The 17,916-nt window shown below is 42.4% G+C and overlaps 1 pseudogene; it reads right to left on the minus strand.

The window, feature by feature from the left end:
- Positions 1-10,607: 10,607 nt before the first annotated feature.
- Positions 10,608-14,329, minus strand: LOC123049867 (coniferyl alcohol acyltransferase-like; annotated as a pseudogene).
- Positions 14,330-17,916: the final 3,587 nt, after the last annotated feature.

The raw sequence follows: 17,916 nt of genomic DNA on the forward strand, positions 1-17,916 counted from the left end.
CCAGCAGGAAGACGGTGAGGGCACGCGCGAGGGCTGCCGCCATGGGAGGCGACGTTGAGAGGGAGGCCGCCGCCATCGACTTGAATGCGAGCCATGGGTCATCCGAGCAGTCCGCGAGAAGAAACGCAGCAGCGACTTCGAGCGCCACGGCGTCCGCGACGGACGGGTAGGAGCGGGAGGTGGTGGGGGCGATGGAGGGCCATGGCGGCGAGCGCGGGAGCGGCGGCGACGGCCGCGGGGTTGGAGGAGGCGGCCATGGACGCCCAGTGGCTGGGGCGGTGCCAGAGCTGGCCGGAATCGGTCGGCGGCGGCGGAAGGGGATCGAGCGGTCAGCCACGCAGCGGGAACTTCCGGGCGGGCAGTTGGGTCTTCGGGTTTTTCTCTGGATTTGCTCGGGAGGCCTGATCCAAATTTGAATCAGATGTATTTTATGTTTAGAGTAAATAAAATCTGATAAAAAATTGCATCTACATCAATTTGATTGAGGGACTTTTTGAGCCTTCGTGATGTATATTTCAATTATTTTTACTTCAACATATATACATGATCCCGCCAACGCTATATCTCACTTACTACGAGATACATCAGGGCCTTGCCTTCTGCGATCCTGCTAGTGGGTTGGACTAGCAAGCGGTTTTCCTTTTGCACGAGTCCGGCTCACATGTTTCTTATTTACCCACCGGTTATTTTTCGATTCGGAGCGTAGTGCATTGCTTCTCGCCCGACTCAGTCAGGTGGACCATTCTAACCTGTTATTTTGTTTTTTTTTCGGTTTTGTGTTTTGCTTTGTATTTATTTTCCTTTTCATTATCACCTTTTCTTTTTATTCCATTATAAGGTTCCTTTCTTCTTATTATATTTGTATTTTGGGTTTTTTGTTCCCTAATATTTGCCGTTCTTCATTTTGCTTTTTATTTTTATAGTTTTTCATATACATATTGACTTTGTTTTAATAAACATCGAACATTTTTAGTATATATGTTGAACACTGTTCAGATGCACGTTGAATATTTTTCCAAAATGTCATGAACATTTTTTTAAATATGTGAACATTACTATGAATAGCACATAATTTTCTTTATATATGTTATGAACATTTTTATAAAATCAAGTGAACCAGTTTTTAAATTTTATGAATACTTCTTAAAATGTTATGAACATATTTTGAAACCTGTTTAATGGTATTTTTTTACAAACAGTTTTTTAACATTTTCTTGAAGATGTTTTTAGAAAATATTATGAACACATTTTTAATGTTCCTTTCTCTTTTATTTTTTATTTTTTAAATACGCATTGAATACTTTACAGAAACACTTCAAACATTTTTCTAAATAAATGTTAAACATTTTCAAAGACAAGTCAAACATTTTCTAATACATGTTGAAATTTTTGGAAATACATGTTGAACATTTGTCAAATGCATGCTGAACATTATTCAAATACGCTATGAACATCTTTTTTAAAGAAACCGTGCACATTTTTACAACACCCATTCATCATTTTCGAAATACAGGCCGAACATTTTTTACTAAATACATGGTGAACATTATTTTAAATACCCCGGTCATTACATGTTCAAAATTTGTAAATACAGCATAATTTTTTTAAATGGATGATAATAATTGTTAAACATGTGTTGAACATTAAAAAAATACAAGTCGAACATTTTCTATAGATTGGTAAAAAAAATAGTTTCCAAAATAATAGTACATTTCCTAAACTATTTTTAAAAGCAGTGTAAAAACGAAAACATAAAACATAAAAAAATCAAAGGAGACGACTATCCTGCAAATCGCTAGAAGCGATATATACATACAAAGCATAATGTTGACTAGAGATTGGTTACTTATCAGTTTCCCAATCCAATTTCACAAAAAGTTACACAGTTTTAACAACCTGTGATTTTGGCAAATATTGGCAAGAATTTTAGGCAGCAAACCAGTCAACATCATAGATCCACCCAAATCCAGGTCGCAAACTCTATTTGGCACTTCACGCGCCAGTTACTTCATTACTCGTAACTGGCGCACACCCTCCATCCCTTCTGTCGGTGAACTGGGCGGGCACATATATAGTTCAGCTTCTCAAAAGCTGCTCTGGTTTTGGGAAGCTTACAAAAGCTTTCGAACCGGTTATATCTTTTATGTGTTTTTGGTTTTCTGGTTCACTCATTTTTGTCTGGTTTTTCTTTTCATTTTCTTTTTATTTTTCCATTATTTTATTTCCTTTTTTTCAAATGCATGAACTTTTTTTTGCAAATTTGTGAACTTTTTCCCAACTTTTGTGAACTTTTTCCCAAAGTACAAACTATTGTTTTCCAACTTTTGATATTTTTTTTAAATCCCATTTTTTGAACTTTTTTCAAATTTTTTAATTTTCCAATCTTGAACTTTTTATAAATTTACAAAGTTTTTCCAAAATATTTGAACTTTAGAAATATGAACTTTTGTGAACCTTTTCAGTTCAAGAATTTCTTTAAATTCATGAACATTTTTGGAATTCATGATTTTTTTGTATCCGTGAACTTTTGTTGCATGTTCGTGATTTCTTTTCTGAAATCTGTGAACTTTTCAAATTCCTGAATTTTTTTCGAACGTGTCAATATGTTTTTCATGCCAATTGTTTGATAGGGCTAGATGGGGTTCAACCAAATAGATCTTTGAGGCTGAAGACAACATTGCTCTCTACTCTGGGCTTTTACTACTATAGGAATGCCCAGTTGTGGCGGACGCTAAATATCCATCAGTGGCGATCAAAGCCCGCTCGCCACTGTTATGGTTGGTACTTATGGTGGGCACTGGCTGGCGCCCACCATGATATATTTTGCCAAGCCAAAAAGAAAAATGCATGTCATGGCAGCGTTTTTGGCTATCGCCGCAGTTGTTTTCATTTTAACAGTAATATTATTATCGTAGAGTTATATACAACACAATTTAAGAACGAACTTTCAATGTTTAACAATTTCACATAACACTAAACAACCGCACACAACATATATGTTCGATGAAATGCTAGTACGGTAGAATTCACGTACGAAATTGGGATCAACACCAAGAAAAAGCTATGGTGACTGTGGGACATTGTACCACAGATAAATGTCGTCGGTATCATCTACTTCACCTAGAAATAACATGCATGCCCTCCGAGCTTCCATCTTCACTCTTTGCAATCTGTATCCAATTAGGACCACTGAAATGCGTTCGGTGTGCCTTGTTGGTGACCATAAGGTTCAAGCGTATGCCATTTTGAAGCAAGGCCATCTTGAGCTCAAATGTGCCCTCCACCTCCGTGGATAGGTTCGCCCTACACATGAAGTCTGCCCTTCCCCAACAAGAGATGCACTAAGCATAATTGAATGAAAACAACAAGTAGTCATTTTGGGGCGCAACTTTATAATCGTGAGCAACTCATCATCCATAACACAAGCTGAATTAAAATGTACTGTCCTCTTCTGAAAGTCCTGCTGAAAATCTATTTGGATTTCATTGTAATGAGGGTGCACCTTGTAGCAGGCACCTAGCCTGTTGTCGCCACATCATCGACATTCTTGGTTCATTGCCTACATTCATGTTTAGAAATGAAATAGAAATCACATAGTTCATGACATCATTTATACACTATAGTCTATAGTACAATCAGCATGGCAAAAATAAACATTTAAAAACTAGGGATCGAAGAAAATAATTGGGCATGACTTCTACTAAAAAATATATTGAGTGCTAGAAATGCGACAAAACGAAAATTAATCAATGTTTTGCCATAATTTCGGCACTCATTTTGCAGCCCTGCAAATTTTAAGCAGTCCCTATGGATAAGAGACCAGTAGGATAAAAGGATACCAGTTAATTACATATAAGAAACATCAATTAATATGTCAACAACAAAAATATCAAATTAGTCTCATTAGCTAGATTCCTTAGAATTTTTTTCCATAGGCTTCCTCATATACATATGAATCTTTAAACATATGGTCCATATCATTGTTCAACTTGTCGCGCATATCCAATGCATATAAGCTCCAATAGTCACGGAGTGACACAATGGTATTATCTTAAATGAACGCAAGTAATTGGATAATAACCATAGAAACATATACTCTAGAATTTTCTATTAGTCACAACTAAGCAAGACAACCTACTTTTGACATTGTTGCGTTGTAAATCTAAATCAACACGAATTGGAGCAAACACGTATAAACACACTATAGAACATTTAAGTGGCACAAGCTATTGTATAGAAGAATATGACTTTATCTTCTATGCTAAGAATTAAATGAGTTTGGTTAACTAACAAAATATGTATAACTACTTTTGAGAAAAATACATAATCCAATTAGAATAACATTATAGATATATGTTAAACCGAATGCCAACCCTAGGTTTTGATGTGTAAAATAATTGTAGTGATATTGTAGGAGGAGGCTATGGAGGGAGGAGCTTAATTACTTGGAGGTTGAAGCCGTTGAAGCTCGAGGAGGCGGAGGGAGCGGAATGGTGCCAGAGGAGGAGTTAGCCGGCGGTGGTGGGGTGAGGCCTCCGCTGTCGGAGGAGGAGGCCATGGCGGTAGGGCCACCGAAGGCAGGCGCTATGGTGGACAGAGGACGGCCGAGCGATTTTGCGGGCGAGGGTGGGGTTGAATTTGGTTTGGAGATGTTTTGGGGGGATCTAAATTTTCTTCGGGTAGGCTGAGTAGTGGCGCGGCCCAACTCTCGCCACAACTAAAGACCTGGCAGTTGCATGTATTTACTGAAGCATGCCAGTGAATGTGTTCTACATAATTAACTGGTGTTTCTACATCATTTCAACTTCAAACTTTTCCCATGATTAGCACACACCGTTGGAAGCCACATGCTCAAATTTGGCCACTTTTGAGTTGATTTCCTATTTTCGAAGCATTAACCAATTTTCCAGTCACTAAGAAGGACATAACCCTCTTCGGTTCCAAATAATGTGCAAACAAGTTCGGAAATGGATGAAACTTGGCATGACGTGTAGGGTGTGGTAAAAAGTTGAGAGCGTTATGAAAAAAACTTGATGCGCTTCGTGTACAAACTAAACACTATGCGGTGAAGTATCGGTGTTTCATACGGAAGCCACCCACTTCCACATGCAACTCCATCTTTTACATCATTCAACTTCGATCTTTTCCATGATTAATACATCCCATATGGAATATCATGCTCAAATTTGACCATTTTTTTATTTTGAAGCATTAACTAATTTTGTGGCCACTAAAAAGGGCAGAACGCTCTTCGGTTCCAAATAACATGCAAACAAGCTAAAAAATGGATGAAACCTAGCATGGTGTGTTCATAGGACTACCCCATAGGGTGTGGTAGAAATTTGAGAGCGTGACGACAAAAACTTGATGCACTTCGTGTACGAACTTAATACTCTCCAGTGAAGTATCAGTGTTTCAAACGAAAACCACCCACTCGCATACACAACTCCATTTTTTTTTTTACATCATTTCAACTTAAAACTTTTTTCATGATTAATACACATCGCTGGAAGCCTAATGCTCAAATTTGGTCACTTTTGAGTTGGTTTCCTACTTTTGAAGCATTAATTGTTTCTTCGGCCACTAAAAAGGGCAATGCTCTTCGGTTCCAATTAACATGCTAACAAGCTTGGAAATGAATGAAATTTTGCATGGGGTCACTTGAGAGTGTTACAACAAAAAATTGATGTACTTCGTGACGAACTAAACACTCTCCGGCAAAGTGTCAGTGTTTTGAATGAAACCACCCACTTCCAGACACAACTCCTTATATATAGGACAAATTTTTCCTACTACCGGGTGTAGTTACTCCCACTTTTATTTCATACGTTCTAGGTAGTATCTATCATATCGGAGAGTATGTACGCGTAGTATGTAGTATGTAAGAATGTTTAGGTAGTATATATACTATTTTTTAGATAGTATGTAGTATATTTTGAGCATACTTTCTTTTACGTACAAATATGTACGTATTTCACAAATATTATAAAAACATGGACTCACATGCAATTTTTTCACATAACTCACTTTGGAGTATCTTAGATATAATATGTAAACATACTAAAAATAATAAAGTAGAGTATATACTACCACATGTTAGTATATGAGAAATGGGTGTAACTACACCTGGTAGTAGGATGCATTTTCCCTTAGTGATGCTATTCATCACCCAGGATGCAGAATAAGTTATTCTTCATCCGAGGTAATCTTACGATCACTTCATAATTAAATTACATTTGGAATTCAAATAGTTACATTCTTATTGATTCACTACGTAAAATTTGGTATAAGAAAATAAAAATATAGGACATTAGACAAGAAAATTTGAAGTTTATGTATATTTTACACTATGTTTTTACGTTTGTAATTTTACATAACATAAAATATTTTTTACGGCGATTATATATTTTCTTACTGCCTCTTTTTACGTCAGAAGTAAGAAAAAACTTACGGAATGTAAAATTACAGTGCACTGATGGTAAAATAGAGGGGGGTGAAGAATAACTATTCCTCACCCAGGGTGACGAATAGTCTATTCATTTCAACTTCAAACTTTTTCCATGATTAATACACACCATTAAAAGTCCCATTATTAAATTTGAGTATTCAGGGTTTAGTAAATATGATTTATCATGGATTTTCTGACTTATTAGATGCGTGGCGGGCGGTCTAGTACGCCCGCCACTGCTAACATTTGGAAATTTTAGCTTGGGCGGGCAAATATTCATGTGGCGGGCATGGTTTTCTGCCCGCCACCTGTGCATAACACACCAGTGGCATGCACGAGTTTGCTGCCCGCCACTGCTGCTTTTATCCCATGGGTAAATTTGTAAAAGTTTAGTACTGGCAGGTGGTCATTTTAGCCCGCCACTGCTGTCCACATAGCAGTGGCAAGTGCCTGTCCACGCCCGCTACTAAATTTAGCCCACTTGTAAGGCTTTTCCCAGTAGTATTTGATGAAGAAGCCCGTCCATATAGCACATAGTAAAGAGCAATGGTTGATTGTTGGCAGTGAGAACACGTGAATGAAGCATCCATTCCAATATGCTTAGTCAAATGATCATATGCTATATGTATAGCTTCATTATTATGATAAAGAAGAGGTGTAGGATCCTTGCATTCCATACCAATATCAGGTAATAAGAAATGAAGCCATGCTACTTTCAAAGTAGTGGTGGCAAGGGCTTGAAGTTCAGCCTCTTTAGGGTTTAGCAATATATCTAACAGGACCAGAGGCGGTATCGTGTCGCGATCACGATGTTAAACCGACTTGATTTCTAAGTCGTATACTCAAGAAATAATTAATTTCTCTACCAAAACATCAAAAAATAAAGCGGTAAAAGAAAGTTGCACCGATGCAAGGCAACAGACTGGATTTTGGCGGACCATTCACGCGCATGTCGCACGCCCCGCCCCGAGCCCGACTAGGCGAGGCGAGCGAGCACACGCGGTCTTCTATTTCTCTTCTTCACACATCACATAGAGAACCCACTATATAAGGTGGTCCAATACTTCCTCCACTTGCGGTATGAGGCTAAACTTTTAGCACCAACACTTGCCATTTTTACATGGGCCACTTTGGGATTTCAGAAATTGTACATGGGTAAGACCCATTATTTTCTAACACATGTAAGCGTCGACAGGTGGTGCGTAGCTTGTTGATGTAGACCTTAAGCCGTGGTTGGACTTGCCAGTAGCTTCCACAGCTGTAAGAACACAACATTTTTATGGGATTTTATCATTTATGCCACCGACTGTATCTCACTACTCAGTTTTGCCACTAGGAATTTCAACTGCTCAAAAATGCCATCGCCACGTTAGGCGCATGCTAAAAAATGCCACTAGACACCCTTACTGTCAGCTCACATCTCGTTTGCCATGTAACGATGATCAAAATACCTATAGACCAACATGTCAGCTCTCCCTCTACCTCAATACAATAAAATATGGATCCCACGTGATCCCAATTGCATTCTTATTTGCCTCTAAAATTATTGACTTGCTTACTCCTGACAAGTGGGGTCCACACTTAGCATTGTGAGATAAAGAGAGCTGACATCTGGGTATAGGGGTATGTTCATCATATAACATGGTCAACGAGTTTCACCTGACAATAACGATGTCTAATGGCATTTTGAGCAAACATCTAATACAACGATGACATTTTTAGATATCTAATGGCATTTTTAAATAAGCATCTCACTGAACGATGCCATTTTGAGCAATTGTAACTTCAAATGGCAAAACTGAGTAGTCGGACACAACTAGTAGCATAAATGATAAAACCCCTTCTATATATAATGTCAGCCAGGTTTTTGAAAATTCAGCCTTCCATTAAAGCTTTGTTTCGAGAGGTCCAAAAATGACCATGCTAGGGCCTCAAATCCCATCCAAGCCAAGTGTCTATCATGTCCCAAAGTTCCTTGCACAATACGGAACCCCGATAGGTTCCATGAACACCCGGTGGCCTGTCGGATGGCACTCCGGGCAAAAGGAGCGACAATGTAGCGGAAGAGGATGTGGTCACATGTTTCGTATTCCCCACACCACACACATTTACCATCCCAGGTCCTTTCCTATTCTGAACTTTGTCACCACTCAGAATTCGTAGCCACCTGCCAAAGGAAAATTTTGATCTTCAATGGGATTTTGGCCTTACATATGCGGATCACCTCAAATTTCGGAGCCGCTCTAAATATTTCATGGTATAATGATCCGGTTGAGAATATGCCAGATGGCTCCAATCTCCATAACACCGAGTCCTCCCTATTAGTCAACTAAACTGATCCTAGAAGCCGGCATAGACCCTTCTAATTAGCCACTTCCTCAGGCCCAGAGTTCTCCTGAAATTAGGTGCCCAACCATTCGCTTGCCAACACTCAGGCCCAGAGTTCTTCTAGAGCTCTAGAGAATCACAAATAAGCGAGGGTAGCAGTGGCAAAAAGGTTTATCCATACATCATATGTCAAACCAAAATTGGGTCTTCCATCCATTTTCCAACGAGAACTTAGATCCGAGCCGGAGAAGGTGTTGAACTTTTAGGGACGCCCTTGCAAATTGAGATTTCTTAGTAGTGGTGGGTGTGGTGCGCACTCCCTGCGCTAAGTATTTGTTTCGGGATATTTGTAACCACAAACCTCCCTAAAAACATCTCCAACAGTGGCTGCAAAAACCCCCCGCGCACTTGATTTTAGCGCGCGCGCGACGGTTTTGCGCGCTGGCGGGAAACTCAGGGGCGCGGGAAACGATTGCGTGCGCGCGGGAAAAAGTGGACGGTCGCGCGTTAGATTTGGCGCGCCGGAAGCGGCGCGCCTATAAATTGCTGCACCCGTCATGCGGCCTCCCATCGCTCTTCACCTCGCCACGCGCTCTCTCCCCGCTTCCTCTGTCGCTTCCTCGCTTCGCCGCCGCGCCACCGGGGATCTTCGAGCTACCGCGGCGTCCGCGAGCGCCCCTCCGGCGTCTTCTACGTTGAGATTCGGTCCGGCGACGTTCGCCTCGGCGTCGGCACGTTCTAGACCGCACGAGGCCGCCCGCGCGTACGACGCGGTGGGGTGGCGCCTCGGGAGGCCTCGCCCACAGATGAACTTTCAGGACGTCTGGACGTGCGAGCAGGCGCAGGCCATCGCTCCTCCGCCGCGGATAATAACTGATGCCGACCGTCATGAACACCGTCGGCGGCAGCGCCGCCTCCTCATCGCCGAGGCGGACAAGCGAGCCATGGCGGAGTGGCGCCAGCGCCACCCGGAGGACGTCGCCAACGAGCATGCCTTCTGGGCGGAGAAGAGGGCAAGGCAGCGCGCAGAACGGGCGGACAGGCGTCGTCGGAAGGCACTGGCGATATCGTAGTGCGACCTGGGACAGGCATCATTCTTCTCTAGCGGCGATGAGCGGTGGGAAGACGCGTTTCTTGATACGTCGGACGACACAAGCGAGGAGGAGGAGGACGACGACTCGGAGTAGTTTCTAGTTGCACCGTATTTTTTACCTCGGACTAGTGTCTTTTTTTACCTATCTATGCTAGATGAACTATTTATGTATCGCTTTTTTTTATCTATGTATCATTTTTTTATCTATGTCTATGGTTTTTTATTTGTCTTGAGTGCGTAGCGCAGTTTTTTTTGCAGCGCCTGCTGGAGCGGCTCGCGCGCGCTAAACTTTACAGCTGCCGCTGGAGCAAGCGCTCCTCGTCGCGTAAAACTCACAAACAGCGCTGCAAACGCTTTTTTAACGCGCCACGCGTTGCGCGTCTGTTGGAGATGCTTTAACCCGACAAAATCTTCCATGCCCACTTGGCCATGAGAAACCCTGGCCCAACAAACCATGCTTTGTCCAAAACCCCTATTTTATCGTACATGAGCAAGCTAACTAGTGATCCAAAACAAATGACACTCACACATTAATTCTTACCACTTTATACACATACAAAAGGCTCTGTTACATCACTGCATATACTTGGCATGACGTGTTTATTTTCAAAAGTAAAGTTGCCGCCAACGATGTAGCTGGTGGCACTGGAAATGCAAAACGGTCCACCGACGCACACAAATTCCAAATAAGCAAATGAAGCTGCCGATCGAGCAACATTACAATTACATGGCCCTCCTTCATCCCAACACATAGCTATTCTCCAGGGCTTTGAAAACAGATGGCTCTTCCTCCATCACCTTCACCAATTCTGGCACCGCGTGGACGTACACAACCCAGTCCCCGTCCCCGCGTGCGCTCGGCATCGGCATGATGTACCCCGTGTCAGCGGGCCACGGGAAGTGGTATGACGCGAACGCCGGCAGACCCGTCCCGAAATCGGCCTCGCCCACCGGGAAGCCCATCCCCGATGACACAAAGCACGCCATCGCTTCGGAGCCGCCGGTGCCGCCCAGGTACGCCCTGGCAACGGCCGGCTTGGGCCGCAGCGCCTCCACCCAGTCGATGAGCCCCCGGAAGTGCTCGCCCGTCGCGGCCTCCCGCACCCACCGGTGCACGTCGTCCGCCACGTCCGCGAGCGTCATGCTGCGGCGAAGTTCGTCGGTGCCGATGACGCCGTACGGTATGGTCAGCACGTTGCCGAAGTAGGCCTTCATGGCGCCGTCGGGGAACATGCGAGCACGCCCGTCCACCACCATGCCCATGCAGCACAGACGCTGGTGTCCGGAGGCCGCCATGGAACAGAGCTGCCACAGGTGCGCCGTGAATGCCTCGAGCTTCGTGCGCCCTGGCCCGGCCGAGGCATGCAGCGTTGCGACGTCGTGAGCTGCTACGTGGTACTCCCTCTGTTCCTAAATATAAGTCTTTTTAGAGATTACACTATGGACTACATACGGAACAAAATGAATGAATTTACACTCTAAAATATATCTACATACATCCGTATGTGGTTTGTAGTGGAATATCTAAAAAAAAATTATATTTAGGAATGGAGGGAGTAGATGCGGTTGATGGAGTTGGCAGCGGCCGAGGACGAAGGGAGCGGCACGGAGCTGAGAGGAGAGAACAGGCGGTCGATCAGGGCGTCGGTGGTATACGTGCGCGGAGAGGGGTCGCGTGGGGCGACCACGGAGCGGCGGAAGGACGGGGCCGGGGGTGCGGAGCCACCACGGGATGCAGCGGCCCAGGCGACGTGGAACATGTTGAAGGAGTAGGCGTCGCAGACCCGGTGGTCGAACGTGCATCCGACGACGGGCCGCCGCACTTAAACTTGGTGACCTGCGCTCGTGCATGCACCATGCAACGCAATTAGCACTCGGAAAACAAAAGAACGTCAGGTCACGAGATACTAATTGGTGGGAAGCAAATACATTTTGCAGAACACTGTATTATAATCTTGATTATATTACGTGAGAAATATATAGTTTCTACCCGAAATTTGTTAGCATGGTACATCTATCTATCTTTTGTATTTAGAGGATTGATCGAGTTGAAATTCTCCCTCTTCTATAGGAATATTTCTTGCGAAATGAGTCAAAGTTTGTTTAACTCACCATCTGAGTGTGTGCATTGAATAAGGGACGTGCTACGTGTCGGTCGGTGGATCTTTTGAAAAGATCCGCCGGGTTGCGAGCCGTCAGATCAGCGCACCTTGTGGTTGAGTGGTGTCCTCACTTTTGCAACAGAGACCGTGTTGCAAGTTTCTTTTGCAACACAAGTCTTCTTGCAAAAATATTTGCAACAAAGGCTATGCTGCACATTTCTTTTGTAACATAGGTCTTGTTGCATAATTCTTTTGGCAACAGAGGTCTTGTTGCAGAATTTTTTTTGTGTCTCAACTTTTTTGCAACATAGGTGTTGTTGTGGAAGAAACTTTTGCAACATAGATGATGTTGTAGAAAAATTAACAACAAAGATGTAGTTAGAATAGTGCGGTGTGTGAGCCACACATAGGACACGCGTCACACGCTGGACGCGGCAAATGCCCCATGTCAGATTAGCCGGTTGTTCCCAAGCTTTTCCCATTGAATAAGAAGTGCCATCATTTATCAAAAATAGCCGAGTGCAAGTGTGTATAAATGTATTTTTGTAAGAAGACCTCCGATGAGGTAATCTACTACTTTCCTCCTACCGTGATAATCAACTTGACTAGATAAATATGAGTTAGCACAAAATTGTAATATTAAAAAAATCAAATAGAAGTTGAATGGTAGTATTCTTTATGGAATATTCCCTCCCTCCCTCCCGTTTTAAAGGCCTATCTCAAAATTTTCAGATTTCCATTGTATTATTCCCACTTTGAGTCTCATTCAACAGAAGTGATTTGAGTCACACACCAAATTTAATCCATGGAGATGAGGGTGAGTGAATTATAGGTCATGCATGCACTCTAAGGAGTTGTACATGAAGTTGATAGGATGACACTTGCCATCCTAAGGAATTGTCTTGCCTCGGTACGACGCACAAAATGAGTTTTGAGTGGATCTGTAGATTCTCCAAAAAACAAAGGAAATAAATAGTATCTCTACGAAATTCCCGTACGTGTTTCCTACAAATCGAATGCATGTATAGAATTTTTTTCTCTGAAATCTTTGTTCCTATGTTTTTCCTGTAAAAATCATTCAAACTGAATGTTATTCTGCATGCACCACACAAATTCAATTAGAGGGAGGGTGCTGCATTTATTGCTTAAGGAACGATCATGTGGGGAATACTCTATTTAGTAGTTTTGAACCCACGAAGCTCATGCCAGCCACTCATCATCTACTAACTAGTTAGACTGCCCATAGCGGGAGTAATTTCAGCAGTAAAATTAGGTCCAAGTCTGCAAATTTGCTTATGTGACAATGATTTAATGAGAAGAGAGATGATTTGAATAACATAGCTAGTTACTCATAGTACTCATACTATGAGTAACATCACACATAACAAAATAAAAATGAGTCTACAAGATAATAAATAAAGTGTTGTATGACAATATACATATGTTACTCCCCATTATTGAGGTATTAAGATAGACTAATAAGTAATAACGTATGCATGTTACCAGTCTAAATTACTCCCCACTAGGAAAGATACCGGCTGATGTGGAAAGAAATAAGGGGTTAGTTTGGAAAGGGGTGGGGTGGGGGATGGACACGCTTTCCATCCGTGACAAACTGACCGCAGCTTTAGCATTTTGAACGAGCCCTTTTAAACATAAAGGGAGGGAGTGTGGTTCATAATTTATTAGGAAAATTGTGGTCAACGTTAAACTGAAAACTCAAGGGGCTTACATTCTGGCCATAAGTCAGTTGTTTTCGTTTCAGTCACTTAATGAACTTCGGAGTGTTAACCTGGAAAATATCGAGAAAACTTTTGGCCAGGCTGAGATGGCAACATGTGAGGGGAGAGGGGGCCCATGCGTGATGTAGCCTTGTCCATTAAGTTAATGCAACTTTTGGTCAGGATTATCTTCAGATAGTCGCTTCCTTATATCATACTATACCTGAACAGATATCACGCCGGCCTTCTTGGCAGGCACCAGTTTCTCGGCGCTCTCGTCCGGCAGGGCGAGCCGCACCTCCTGCAGCTGGGATCCGTCAGCGGTAGCTTCCGCGAAGTCCACGCCGCGGCCGTTGCACAGCAGCTCCGGTTACCCTACAGCGTTGGCCACGACCTCCCCGGCTAGCGGGTAGTAGGTCACCAGCACCTTGGCCAGCGCCTCCTTCAGCGCAGAGGCGGTGGGCGCCGGGTGTAGGTAGCAGAAGAAGACGCTGACGTCGAGCGCTGGCAGGAGCAGGTCCAGGTTAGACAGCGGCAGGCGGTGCTCGTGCATCGGCAGTGCTGGCTTCACCGTAGTCATGGCTGATTTGAGCACCAGCTCATGGTCACCGTGCATTTCTGCGGTTTCGTACACCATATTGGGAGTAGGGAGAGAATGAGACTAGCTAGACCTGGGGATTTTGAAGGTGAAACTGGATGGAATGGAACCCGTGTTGCCTGTTGCCTATTTCCAACTGGATGGTGCATGGTGGGGTGCTATTTAAAGGATGGAGGATTGTACTCCCTCCATCTCATAATATAGACGTTATACATGAGAATGGCGTTTTGGATCTCGGCCTTCATGGAGGCCGAATTTTTGAAAACTCAAAATTCGAAAATTTGGATTTTAAAAAAAAATCTGTGTACAAGTAAACAAGGATGTGAGGCGTATCGGTGTAAAATTTTAGGATGAAATACGTTGAAATATGACCTGTACAAAAAAGACAATTCATTGTCTAGAAGGATGAATAGTATCATGTGTTAAAAAGCCTCGGATTTGTCTTTTTACACAACCCTCATTTCAACGTATTTCGTCATGAAAATTTACAAACTTGTGCATTATACCTTCATCTATATCTGTATTTGTTTTAAAAATTCTTTGAAATGTTTTATGTTACAGCCCTCCTAGGAGGCGAATTACAGTATGGGGACATGAGCTAGTGCACATCCCAGGTCGGGGGCAAGACTACTCTAAGTCCAGCAGTGCCTGCCATAGCCCAAAGTTTGGCCTCCTCCTTGATGCAGTGAACTAGCGTTCGGATGGAGGGGCGCGCGTCGTTGAAGATGCAATCGTTGCGGTGCTTCCAGATCATTCAGGATGTAAGAAGTGTCGCGGATGCCAGCCCTTTGCGCATCGCCTTGGGCGTGACCTGCCGGGCATCATGCCACCAATCGAAGTGGGTAGCCTCATTGTTCGGGGGCCTGCATGTCATGCGCATCCTCTTTTCAATACAATGAAACACAAAGCTTTTGCGTTTTCCCGAAAAAAAATTCTTTGAAATGTAAAAATATAAATTTTCACGAATTTTGAATTTTGCATTTGGAGGCCTTCATGGAGCTCGGCCTCCAAAAACAATTTCCATCATTACACTCTATTTGTAAATTGGATGTAATACGTCTTATGTTGTGGTATGGAGGGAGTATATCCAAATCCAAGGCAAACACCCAGACGGTGGCTTACATGTCGTCGGTGGCAGGCTATCATCCAATACCCAGGCGCGCGACCTGACGCACTACCTTAGCGTTTATGCGCTATAACATGTATTTTGTTTCCAGTAAGTTTCTAATTACACGACTCTGAGAGCTGGCATTGGGTGATCTTTTTTGGGATCCTAGGACTTATTTAAGGATTTTATTGATGGTTTTTCTTTGCTCCCCCATTAATTATAACGTATACTACTTATATTAATGAAAAGTGCCGTAGAACAGTTGTTCCATGGTTTAGGGCTTAAGAAAAACTAGTTCTTCCGCCCTTTCGTTTTCATTAGCATCAATACATGCATCATGCAACATTCTAAAGCACAGTACAGGTTAAGAGATGGTTGAGGTATCCGATGGTTCGTCCGGAGTCATGGTTGGTTGGCGGTTGGGAGAAATCCTTGTCGGCTTGACCGGCACCGACGCGGTGACGCCCGTGGGCGCCGCCGTGCCTTTCTGAAGGGCGTCGGATGTACCCCTTCCCCCACGTCCGTTCGCGTACCGGGGGAGACCCCTGGACAAGTCCGGGTTGCAGCGTCGTTGTCGTCGCGTTCCTTCTTGAAGGTGTTGCTTGGTATGCGGCGGCCCGGAGTGCTAGGAGCGTGGTGGAATTCTCCGGTGGGTGCAGCGGTTTCGAGCCATCTTCGTTTTGTTGATCCGCCGTTGTCAGCATTTGTTTTTTTTTTATATTTTCTTTTTCATTTCTTTTGAGCGTGCCTGTGCTGCTTCTGCCCCAGCACCTATCGTCGGTTGTATTGGTGTTTGGCTTTGCAATAGAAAGCAGGGGGAAACCCTTTTTCGTCGAGGTATCCGATCGAGATGACTCTTGCATATAGATGCTCGGTGACGTCGTTTTGTTGAATGTGCTCTTCACAGCTCTACCATTTCGGCAATCAGGCTGGTTCTTCTTTGTCTAGCTTGGTTGGTGTTTCCCTATCACTTCAGATAAGAAGTCGAGTAAGAGAATAGTATGCGTGATCTTTCTTCTGGCAAATTCTTTTCATGCAGTCGAACTAGTGAAACTAGTCACAGTACAAATGTTAATGCTATATAACTCCATCGCATCACTATATATAACTGATAATATAATTTTATTTGTAAAAAATATATGTTTTTTGTGAAAAGATCAACATATATTTCGCATATAAATATACATATAATCAATTCGTGCCATTATGATCTGGCCTCCCCACATAGTCGGTGTAGATCCATCTTTTTTTCAATTCATGACAGAATCAATAGGATCTTTCTTTTCAGGATTATGTTGTTAATTATACTACTGTATAATATACCATTGAAGTTACAGTTAAATAATTTTATTTGTCAATCATCTTGATTGTCGGTATATGAATAAGCAGCAATTTTACAGTATAACCCTGCCAAGTTAACTAGACCACTTTCTTCATTTATGATAAGTTCATAGTCTTTTTACCACTATATATGCACACCGGTATATACTATGATCTAAGTCATATTGGTCAATGCATATCAGATCCAAGCTATTTAGAATCAATAAAGATGCATACATTGTATTTATTTATTTATTTATTTGCAACTGAGGCCGACATTTGTAACAGTTTTATCACAGAAATAAAATGGAGCTCTTCAGAAGCCTTGAACTAATTCCCAGTATTTCCAGAAATAAACTTACGTGCCAACTACTTACTTTCAATTTCAATAAAGATCCAAGCTATTTGGAATCAATGGATATGCATATATTGAATTTTGTGCTTTTATATTAAACTATAAAACATAGTAATATTGAGTCCGAATTAGTTTCAGTTTCCTGTTTATAAATGCTTAGCAAATTTACTGTACTAAATTTTGGGCATCCCCGCAATTTGCCAAAGTTTGAAGCTCGAAATCCTTGAAAATACCAATACTAATATTTTCATTATTGACACTTGCTTTTGGATACATAAATTTTAATTATTTCTTTATTCCATGACTTTATAAGTTGGAAAGAGTAATTATTTAGATTTGAATATAGTGGAACATACTCCCTCTGTAAACTAATATAAGAGCGTTTAGATCACTAAAGTAGTGTTCTAAATGCTCTTATATTAGTTTACGAAGGGAGTACTTCTTATTTGATTTCTCATTTCAAAGTCCATGGTCTATGCATTAACAATAATATCTTAAATTCATGATTTCTTGAAATGAATAGTAATGTGATACACATATCTTGAAAATATGTAAACAATATTGTTGGCATATGTGAATTGTGACCTTTGTCATTAATAGTTGCTGAAAATACACCACATATACTAGTGAGGAGCAGGACATTCTATTCAAGTATACAAAAATACTTTACCAATCTCCAAGCCATTATTGCATTAAATTTCATCCTCGCATGGTAGTAGGGCCCGAGGCGCATTATCGATATACGAAAGCTACGGAGAACTGCTCCCTCTGTCTGGGTTCACTAGGCTGGCTAGCAGAACTGGCAGAACCAAAAATCCTCGTGTGGAGAGATCACATTAGACT

Source organism: Triticum aestivum, chromosome 2D, assembly GCF_018294505.1.
Source record: "Triticum aestivum cultivar Chinese Spring chromosome 2D, IWGSC CS RefSeq v2.1, whole genome shotgun sequence".
NCBI classification, from domain to species: Eukaryota; Viridiplantae; Streptophyta; class Magnoliopsida; order Poales; family Poaceae; genus Triticum; species Triticum aestivum.